Source organism: Gossypium hirsutum, chromosome A08 (assembly GCF_007990345.1).
Source record: "Gossypium hirsutum isolate 1008001.06 chromosome A08, Gossypium_hirsutum_v2.1, whole genome shotgun sequence".
NCBI lineage: Eukaryota > Viridiplantae > Streptophyta > Magnoliopsida > Malvales > Malvaceae > Gossypium > Gossypium hirsutum.
In genome coordinates this window covers 71,239,745-71,250,253 of record NC_053431.1, presented here as the reverse complement: position 1 = coordinate 71,250,253, position 10,509 = coordinate 71,239,745, and the positions used below count along the sequence as shown (strand labels likewise).

Below are 10,509 nucleotides of genomic sequence, written 5' to 3'. Positions count from 1 at the left end.
AAAATTAGCTCCCGAAATTTTCACACATATATATTCACATACTATAAACACAAAAATTAATATTAAAATAATTTTACAACCTTGAATTTGTGGTGTCGAAACCACTATTTTGATTTAGCTAAAATCGAGCTATTACAACTCTCCCCCCTTAGGGGTTTTTGTCCTCGAAAATCTTACCAGCGAATAGGTTTGGATAATGCTTTCTCATAGCATCCTTGGTTTCCCACGTGGCTTCTTCTACTCTATGTCAATGCCATAACACTTTTACTAAGGCAATTTTCTTATTTCTCAGCTCTTTGATCTCATAAGCTAGAATTCGGATCAGTTCTTCATTATACGATAAACCTGACTGAATCTCAACTTTAATCTGGGAAATAACATGTGAAGGATCAGATCTGTATCATCTAAGCATTGATATATGAAATACATTATGAATCTTTTATAACTCAGACGGCAATGCTAGTCGATAAGCCACTAGTCCAACTCGCTCAATAATTTCATACGGCCCGATGAATCTCGGACTCAATTTTCCTTTACAGCCGATTGGAAGTATTTTCTTCCACGGAGATACTTTCAAAAACACTTTATCTCCGATCTGAAACTCAATATCTCTTCTTTTTAAATCTGCATACGATTTTTGATGATCCGAAATTACTTTCAGACTATCGCAGATTATTTTTACTTTCTATTCAGTATCTCTGATCAGATCAACCCCATGAATCTTATTCTCGCTTAACTCAGTCCAGTATAACGGTGTTCGACACTTCTGACTGTATAAAGCTTCGTACGATACCATCTTAATGCTCGATTGAAAACTATCGTTATGCTCAAATTCAATCAACAACAAATACTTTTCCCACGTACCTTCGAATTCAAGAATGCAACATCTCAACATATCCTCGAGTATCTGAATAACTTGCTCGAATTGACCATCCTTCTGCGGGTGAAATGTGGTACTGAAATGTAGCTTTGTACCCATCACATCTTGTAGTTTCTTCCAAAACCTTGATGTGAATCTCAGATCTCTATCCGATACAATGGAAATAGGTACCCCGTGCAACTCACAACCTCGGAGATATATTACTCAGCTAACTTATCAAGCGAGAAATTCGTACGTACAAGAATGAAATGAGCTGATTTCGTTAATCTAGCAACAACAACCCAGATTGCATCTTTATTACTCGGAGATAAGGGCAAATCCGAAACAAAATCCATAGTCACTCTATCCCATTTCCATTCAGGGATCATAATCGGTTGTAATAAACCAGATGGTACCTGATGTTCAGCTTTTACTTGTTGACAAATCAAACACTTAGAAACGAATTCTGAAATGTCACGTTTCATACCATGCTGATGTAATGTCTCGTGATAAGTTTTATATTTATGATTGATCGTACTTGAAAACTAACTATTATCATGATGAAGGCAAGCGCACCTATCGAACAGTATAATAGTTTATAGCAAGATTGGAATGTCGAACCCAGGAACTAAAAGTACTAGTATTAACTTTCATTTTATTATCTAGCCTAAAAATAAGGGGATTTACTTTATCTAAACTAATTAACTAAACTAAGAATGCACAGGAAGAAAATTGGGGAAATACTTTTGGGAAAAATGATTGATTTGGACAATACCCAAGGAAAAATCCACCTAAACTTCACTTGTTACTTGACTCTGAACTAGACGATTTATTCACTTGACTTGATCCGTAGAAATCCCTAAGTTATATTATTATCTCTCTCGAGACTAACAACGTCTAACCCTAAGTTGATTAATTGAAATCTCCTTCTAATTAAAACCCCTAGTGTTGCATTAACTCAATCTATGGATTCCCTTATTAGGTTTGACCCTAATCCAGCAGATTTATGTTGCCCTATGTCTAGGGGTGCAATCAATTCCATTTAATTATGCTAGGTCTACTCTTAGATAGGGACTTTTGCTCATCTGAATAAGCACATCAAAACTTGAATCAATATCTTGGAATATTAAAACAAGAATTAAGAACACATAATTAAGAATAAATCAAGTATTTATCATATAATTTAGAAAATAATAACAAGATCTGTCTTAGGTTTCATTGCCCTTAGGTATTTAGGGGACTTAGTTCATAAGTGTAAAAGGAAACATCTCAGAAGAATAATAATAACAAAACATAAAGAAAACCCAAAAAAACCTGAAGGAAATTGAAGGGAGATCTTCAGTCTCGAAGGAGAATCTGGCTTCTGAGATGGATCAATCGGCTTTCTTCGAGTAATTCCTTGCCTTCTACTCCGTGTGTCTTTTCTGGGTACCTCCTAGGGTGTTTATATAGGCTTTAGAATGCTTCAAAACCCTCAAGAGTGGCCTTTTCCGAATAGGACTAGACTTTGGCTCGACAAGGACATGCCCGTGTGACACGCCCGTGTGAGGTGGCTTAGGCCGTGTTTAGAGTTTGCTAAATAGACACGGGCGTGTGAACTACCCGTGTGAGGATGTCCAGGCCATGTTGATTTCCCATGTTGACCCATTTTCTCCGTTTTTGGTCTGTTTCTTGCTCTTTTTACTCTCCATCGCTCACTTAAGTATAATACATAAAATTAAAAGATTAGGTGCATCTAATTCCACAAATCTAATGATAATTCATCCAAAAATATACTAAGCATGGGATAAAAATATATATAAATTACAACTTATCAAATACCCCCACACTTAAGCGTTTGCTTGTCCTCAAGCAAAATCCTCAACTCACAATCAAAATAAATTCTTCTCAACTTAAAATTATCATCAATAGTATCTCAAAATAATCCATAAGTAATCATACATTGAAAATTCAACTCGAAGAACATCAAAGTTTCAAACATTCCAAGTTGAGCATTTTATCACGAAAACATAGTTGTCTCCCCTCACCTTTGATTCGAAATATCACAGAGTTTCAGATCCTCACTAAAGATTCACTCAAATCACTCGAGGTGTTTAAGGACAAGAAATTTAGCACTCAACAGTCAATATGAAAAGTTATTACTATAGGCTTGAGTGAAAATCAAATCTCCACCACTATATATTGAGATGATACATCAATTAAAAGGTCTTTAAAGGGTTGTAACGTGGCTTTGGTTAGGGGGTGTGGTCACAAGTTGAAAGAAAAGGTTAGGATCGAGATTGAATTGAAAAATTACCTAACTAGAAAAATACTAAAACTGACAAATTACATTCCTAATTAGAAGATCCTAAAATTGAGCTTTTCTTCATGGAATATGGAATTAAATACTTAAAAACAAAAAATTACTACTAATATGTATGTATTTTTTTTTAAGAATAAATCAAAATAACATAGAACTTTGGTAACTATAAAACATAGCTAAGCAATTTATTCAAATCAAATCTCGACAAAAATAGGGATCAAATGAGGGGCTTTCAACAATAATGGGTTATGGGTTAATATTGAGGGTAAATCAATGAATGGCTTTTTAGGCTCAAGGGGGTTCACTAAGGGTTAATTATGAGGGTTGACTTTTATGGAGTAAGTGGGTTAAACCTAAGTGCCTTTATCATCTTGACATATCAAATCAAATGGTGTGGTCTTGACATGCATAATCGAAGTAAGTTCTAGAATAACAAATCAATATTGATGCACTCATAGCAACAATAAAAGTGAGCATGAAAGAAATAATATATGCTTTAAAGGCTCAAGATCTCACAAAAATTATGGGTATTTGATGTTAATCCTGTGAATTTCAACTTCAAGATAATACCTAAGCTTGGGGAAACAACCTACAAATTTTTAATTCTCAAAAATCAACTTATCATGCTTGATTCTCTAATTCCTTATAGTTTAAACAATCAATGCATAAATGCCTATGTTTTAATTCAGGACATATCAATAAAAATCATAAATCAATCAAAATTCATTCTAATAGTGATATGAGTGAGAATAAGGCAAAATTTAGGGATTTTTTTGATAATGATATGAATAACCCCCCCACACTTAAGATATACATTGTCCTCAATGTACAAAGATAAACTTACTGAAAAATATAGATATAAGATCAGAAGATAGGGAAAGAAGTGAAACTTCCTGAATGTTAGATGGAATCCTTGAATTGGAGTTATGGAAAGTAATCGGCTAAGACAAGGCTGAGATTCGAGAAGGATACTCCGGTGGTAGTAGAGGTTGTCAGTCTATAAGTCCTGTGCCAAAAGAATATTATATCTAGTGGTAGCTATGGTCGTGGTCGAGCAGGACATGGCAATCGTGGAGAACCTTTTCCAATGGAGTTGCAAATTCCTAAGTAATAGTGAGCTTTGGAGCTCTTCATAACTACGATAGAATCATTAACTCTTTAGGAAATATAAAGTAGCATGATTACTCGTAAAGAAATGACCAAAAATATAAATTACTTAATATAAATTATAAAACCTAAAAATGAAGTAAAAATGCTCTTAAAATAAAATAAAAAGTAATTTAAAAAGGTAAATAAAGATAAAAGTAAAAAAATAAAAATAAAGTAAAGTCTTTAAAAATCCTCATCGCCGGATGGTTCGCAAGGAGGGGATGGTGATGAGATGTGAAGGTGCTGACAAATCTGATGTAATGTTGCATCAATGTAATCGAAGCGCTGAATACATTACTGCTCGAATCGAGTGAGGCACTCAGAGATGTTAGAGAGTGAAGCAGCCACATGAACTGGACGATGAATAGGTGGTGGCTGAGATGGTGGATCCTCATGGGGTGGAGGGACATAATCAGTAATGTCCTCTGGGTCCTCCTGTTCGGCTGACTGGACGAGGCGGTACTGGGGAGGATCAAATCAACGTCGTCGGTCGATCATCCTCATATGGAGCATACTCGAGATGCCCTGTGGGGATATCTGACCGATGAGGGTGAGGGAGGATGCTTGCGTCGCCATGTTGAGGAGACCGAAGTACCGAGCCAAAGTCACATAAGGGCCGATGGAATGACTCCCTTCTTATGCCATTCTGTTTGATGTCGAATGGCAAGGGCGATGAAATAAGCAAGGTCGAATACGTGCCTATGTGTCATGCTCCATAAAAAATAGGCATCATTAGTGTTGACGATGCCAGTGCTCTCTCGCCGTCCTGTCAGGGTGTGGGCTAGGATGGCGTGTAGGTATCTCAAGGATCGGACAAGAGCTGATGCCTTGGAGCGGCTAGGGTCATAAGTGGCTAAAGTAGGGACTAGGGCCTTCCAGCAATTTGAAGGCGAATAGTGGATGTGGTGATGGAGGCTGTCGAAGTCTTCGTCCTCCATGAATTCCTCCGTGTATAGTCCTAAGGCGACACCGAACTCAGGCACACTCAACTGGTGAACTAAATCGCCGAGACAGAACTGGACCACTCCAGGATCATCGAACTCTGTCATAATGACTTGAAGATGGAAGGTTGAACAGAGTTCGAGTGTGAGCTCGAGGTACGTCGGCTCGATGATCTCGAAGAAGAGTCCTTACGGGTCAGTAGTTAGGAGAGCCAAGACTACGTCAGTGAGTTGGATCTACTCTAGGGTGGTCCAATCAATGCAATGGCCCACATCTAGGGGTCAGGCCCGTAGTATTTGGAATAGTTCCTTCTGGGGTCCCGATGGAAATTAGAGGAATGGGTGCCTGCTTTCGGTGGTAGGACCCGAGGAGGATGCTGCTCCTTTTCGCTTTCTCAATACGGGGACAGCAATCTTCTTGCCTCTAGTGTTTGTCATAGTGTGCATTAAAGATAAAATATTTCAATATCAGTAAACTACAAACAAACACAACATCAAGCAAACGTATCGAGAAGGTTATAAATAAATTATGTAACTTTTATTTCGGTATGCCCCAATGCTTACAAATGTAAAAAAAGAAAACTCACAGTATATGAATCGAAACTAAGTGTATACCAAATTAATTGAAACTATCCAATGCACTTAATGGTGAAGAATAAGAAAGAAAGTCCTAACATAATTAACTACTAGCGAAACTGAAAACCATCGGAAGAACCTATTATTTAGGACAGTAAATAAAATAAAAAATCAGAATAAAAATCAAGCTATTCTATACTTGTTACTAGAATGAATGTAATAACAATAGACATAAATAAGAAAGAATACTAATAATAAAACTAAAGTTAAAGGAATAATAATCAAAAGAAAAAGAATAAAAAAATAGGGTAAAGTAGAGAATAAAGAAGTTAAAGAACATGGGAACCGACGGTTGGTGGTGGTCGGAGGGTTGGCTGGCGCTACGAGCATTGGTTGTACAAGGGTGATGTGGGTCGGCCACAGGGCATGGGCAGTAAGGCTGTGAGGTGCGCAAGGGTGAGAAGAGAGTAGATGGGAAAGAGATAGGGGAGAAAATGGAAAAGAAAGGGGAGCTAGGGGCGGCCGGTCGGTGGGGGAAAAGAATTGCGGCGACTAGGGTTAGGGTTTTTGAGGAAGGGGATGATGAATAGTGGGGGTTTTTATAGATTTTGAGGTACACGGTCGTGCGGCAAGCCTGTGTGCCCTTATTTCAACCCGTGTGTTTCGTGATTTTCAAATTTGGGCGCATCTAAAATTCAGCCCATGCCCATGTTCCTTGGGCGTGTTGGTTCACACGGCCGTGTCGCACGACCATGTCCTACTTCGTTCGCTTCTCCCACGCCCATGTTATTTTTACAGTTTCGACCACGGGTGGTGGGCACAGGCGTGTCGCATGCCCTTGTTAATTTCTCAATTTCTACTACGGCTTATAGACACGGGCGTGTCGCACGCCCGTGTTGATTTGGTAAAATTTCCCACGGCCACGTCGCACAGTCGTGGCAATGTATCGAATTTCGTGTTTTAGGAAAAATTTTACTCTGTTTTCACACGGTCATATAGCACGGCCGTGTCACCGCCCGTGGTATGAGCACGGCCGAAGCACGCCTGTGTGCTCAGCCATATGGATTTGGAAAATCTATGTTCAAGGACTAAGTTAATGATTTAGATGTTAAAAACTAAAATTTTAAATAAATCAACACTGTTAGTACTCGAGTTGCCTCCCGAGAAGTTCTTATTTATAGTCTAATCTCAACTTACCTCAATTTGATGTGATTAGGATGGATTAAGGAGTTGAAACTCCTCACCGCTGCTGTCAATTTTATCAAAATAAGGTCTAAGTCAAGTATTATTTACCTTAAAATTTTCGAATACAGTATGTGTTACCTCGACTGTACTATGTGGGAAGATGTTTATTACCGTGAAGGGAGTCACTTTGTCCGTATTGTGCTTTAAAGTAGCAATTCGGGGGTCATTTTCATCTAAAAATACTTTGTCCCCAACTTTAATTTGCTTTGTTTCATCCCTATGGTCATTGTGGTGTCGCCTTGATTTTTCGTGTGCTTTTAGTTTCTCCTTGATAGGTGTTCACCATTCATCTAGTTCATCAATCTGAAGTCTTCGTTCTTTATAGATAGGTCCTTTGTTGTTACTTGAACATGGCTCATGTATTCTCCTCGAATGTGTTTCCTGCAAAGAAGGTTGCACCACATGATTAGTATTACTAGCATGATTTATACAACCACCTTAATATTCGATGTGTTATTCAAATTACGAGCTTGAAGAGTGATTGTTTCATCACCCACACGAAGTGTGAGTTCACCTATACCAACATCAATAATGGTTTTAGCAGTTGCTAAAAAGGGCCGTCCTAAAATCAAATGTATGTTACTATCCTCTTCCATATCTAGAACAACAAAGTCTACTGGGTATATAAATTTATCGATTTTAACAAGAACATCTCCAATGATACCCCTAGGAAATCTAATGGTTTTATTAGCCAATTGAATGCTCATCCTAGTTTGTTTGGGTTTCTCAAGACCTAGCTGTTTAAACATTTTATAAGGCATAACATTAATGCTCGCCCCTAAATCAGCCAATGCATTATTCACGTTCAAACTACCAATTAAACAATGAATCGTAAAACTCCTTGGATCTTTCAACTTGTTGGGCAGCTTATTCTATAGAACGGCTGAGCAAACTATGTTCAACTCTACATGTGATGCCTCATCCAACTTCCTTTTATTTGCTAAAAGCTTTTTTAAAAATTTAACTGCGTTTGGCATCTGCGAAAGAGCTTCAATAAAAAATAAGTTAATGTGTAATTTCTTTAATAGTTTAATTACCAAACTGTTCGTCCGTTGGTCTTTCCTTGTCGCACTAGGGTATGGCACACGAGGTTTGTACTCTCTTTTTACTGGTTTTTTCTCATTGTGGTCCGTCTCACCTTTACCCTTCCTTATCTCGAACGGTAATCGCATTGAGTTGTTCCCTTGGGTTCGATTCAGTATTACTCGACAAGCTATCTTGTGGTCTTTCAGAAACCAGTTTGGCGAGTTGGCCTATCTGGGTTTCGAGCCCTTGAATCGAAGCTTGTTGGTTCTTAAGTGCTATCTCAGTATTCTGAAAATGAGTTTCTGACACCGAGATAAATTTCGTTAGCATCTCCTCAAGGTTCGGTTTCGTTTCCTACTGGTAAGGTGGTTGTTGAAAGCCTGAGGGATGTTGTGGCCTTTGATTTCCTTGGCCACCCCACGAGAAGTTGGGATGGTTCCTCCAACCTGCATTATAAGTGTTACTGTATGAGTTATTTTGAGGTCTAGAATTATTATTACCCATATATTGAACTTGTTCCTCCTCGGTGCTAGGGTTGAAAAATTGATATTCTTTGTGCACTCCTCCTCCATTTGCTTCGCACCTCATCACTAGATGTACCTGAGTAGAATCATATAAATCGTCAATCTTTTTATTTAAAAGTTCTACCTGGTTAGATAGCATAGTAACTGCGTCAAGGTTGAAAACACCGACTGCTTTTATTGGATTTGTTCTCATGACTTGCCACTGATAGTTATTCAGTGACATCTCTTTAATAAATTCATAAGCATCTTTAGGTGTTTTGTTGTTTAAAGTTCCACCAGCGGCTGCGTTGATGAGTTGTCTTGTTGAGGGGTTCACACCGTTGTAAAAAGTCTGAACCTGTAACCATAAAGGTAACCCATGGTGAGGGCACCTTCTCAATAGATCCTTGTATCTTTCGCATGCATCATAGTGTGTTTCTAGATCCATCTACACAAAAGAAGAGATATCATTCCACAACTTAGCCGTTTTAGCCGGCAGAAAATATTTAAGTAAGAATTTTTCAGCCATTTGTTCGCAAGTAGTAATTGACCCTCGTGGTAACGAGTTCAACCACTGTTTAGCTTTGTTCCTCAGTGAAAAGGGAAACAACCGAAGGCGAATGGCATCGTCAGAAATGGCATTGATATTAAAAGTGTCGTAAAACTCCAGAAAATTTGTCAAATGAGTGTTTGGATCCTCGTCCTGCAAACCATCAAATTGAACAAACTATTGTATCATTTGAATTGTGTTAGGTTTCAGTTCAAAATTATTTGCAGCAATAGCAGGTCTAACTATACTCGATTCGGCTCCTGTTAAAGTAGGTTTAGTATAATCATACATAGTACAAGGAGCATGATTCTAATTTATTTGATCTGCAGCAACCACAGGAGGAAGCTGATTATTCTGATTTTCAGCCATCTCCTCGGCTGTATTATGGATATCTTCCTGTTGTCCTTCCTCTATGTTTCTTAGGTTTTGCCTTATTTCTCTTCGGTTTTTGCGAGCTGTGCTTTCAATCTCACTATCAAAAATTAATGGTCCTGACGAGTTTCTTCTAGTCATAAACTATAAAAACCTGTCAAAAAAACAAAAGAAAATTTAGTAAAATTAACAAAACTAAGATAAAATTTAAATTGCAATAAAATAAATAGCTAAAGTAATAAAAATTAAGCGTTCCTAATATTTTAGTTCCCTGGAAACGACGCCAAAAACTTGATGTAATGCTCGTGATAAGTTTTATATTTATGATTGACCGTACTTGAAAACTAACTATTATCACGATGAAGGCAAACGTACCTATCGAATAGTGGAATAGTTTATAGCAAGATCGGAATGTCGAACCCACAAGAACTAAAAGTACTAGTATTAACTTTCTTTTTATTATCTAGCCTAAAAATAAGGGGATTTACTTTATCTAAATGAATTAACTAAACTAAGAATGCACAGGAGAAAATTGGGGAAATACTTTTGGGAAAACTGATTGATTTGGACAATACCCAAGGAAAAATCCACCTAGACTTCACTTGTTACTTGACTCTGAACCAGACGATTTATTCACTTGACTTGATCCATAGAAATCCCTAAGTTATATTATTATCTCTCTCGAGACTAACAACGTCTAACCCTAGGTTGATTAATTGAAATCTCTTTCTAATTAAAATCCCTAGTGTTGCATTAACTCGATCTATGGATTCCCTTATTAGGTTTGACCCTAATCTGGCAGATTTATGTCACCCTATGTCTAGGGTAGCAATCAACTCCGCTTAATTATGCTAGATCTACTCTTAGATAGGGACTTTTGCTCCTCTAAATAAGCACATCAAAACTTGAATCAATATCCTGGAATATTAAAACAAGAATTAAGAACACATAATTAAGAACAAATCAACTATTTATCATATAATTTA

General features: G+C 37.5%; 1 non-coding gene across 1 annotated transcript; it reads left to right on the top strand.

The window, feature by feature from the left end:
* Positions 1–8,975: 8,975 nt before the first annotated feature.
* Positions 8,976–9,082, top strand: LOC121205160 (small nucleolar RNA R71). Its single transcript, XR_005900245.1, has one exon. It is a non-coding gene; the product is annotated as a small nucleolar RNA R71 (small nucleolar RNA).
* The last annotated feature ends 1,427 nt before the right edge of the window (positions 9,083–10,509 follow it).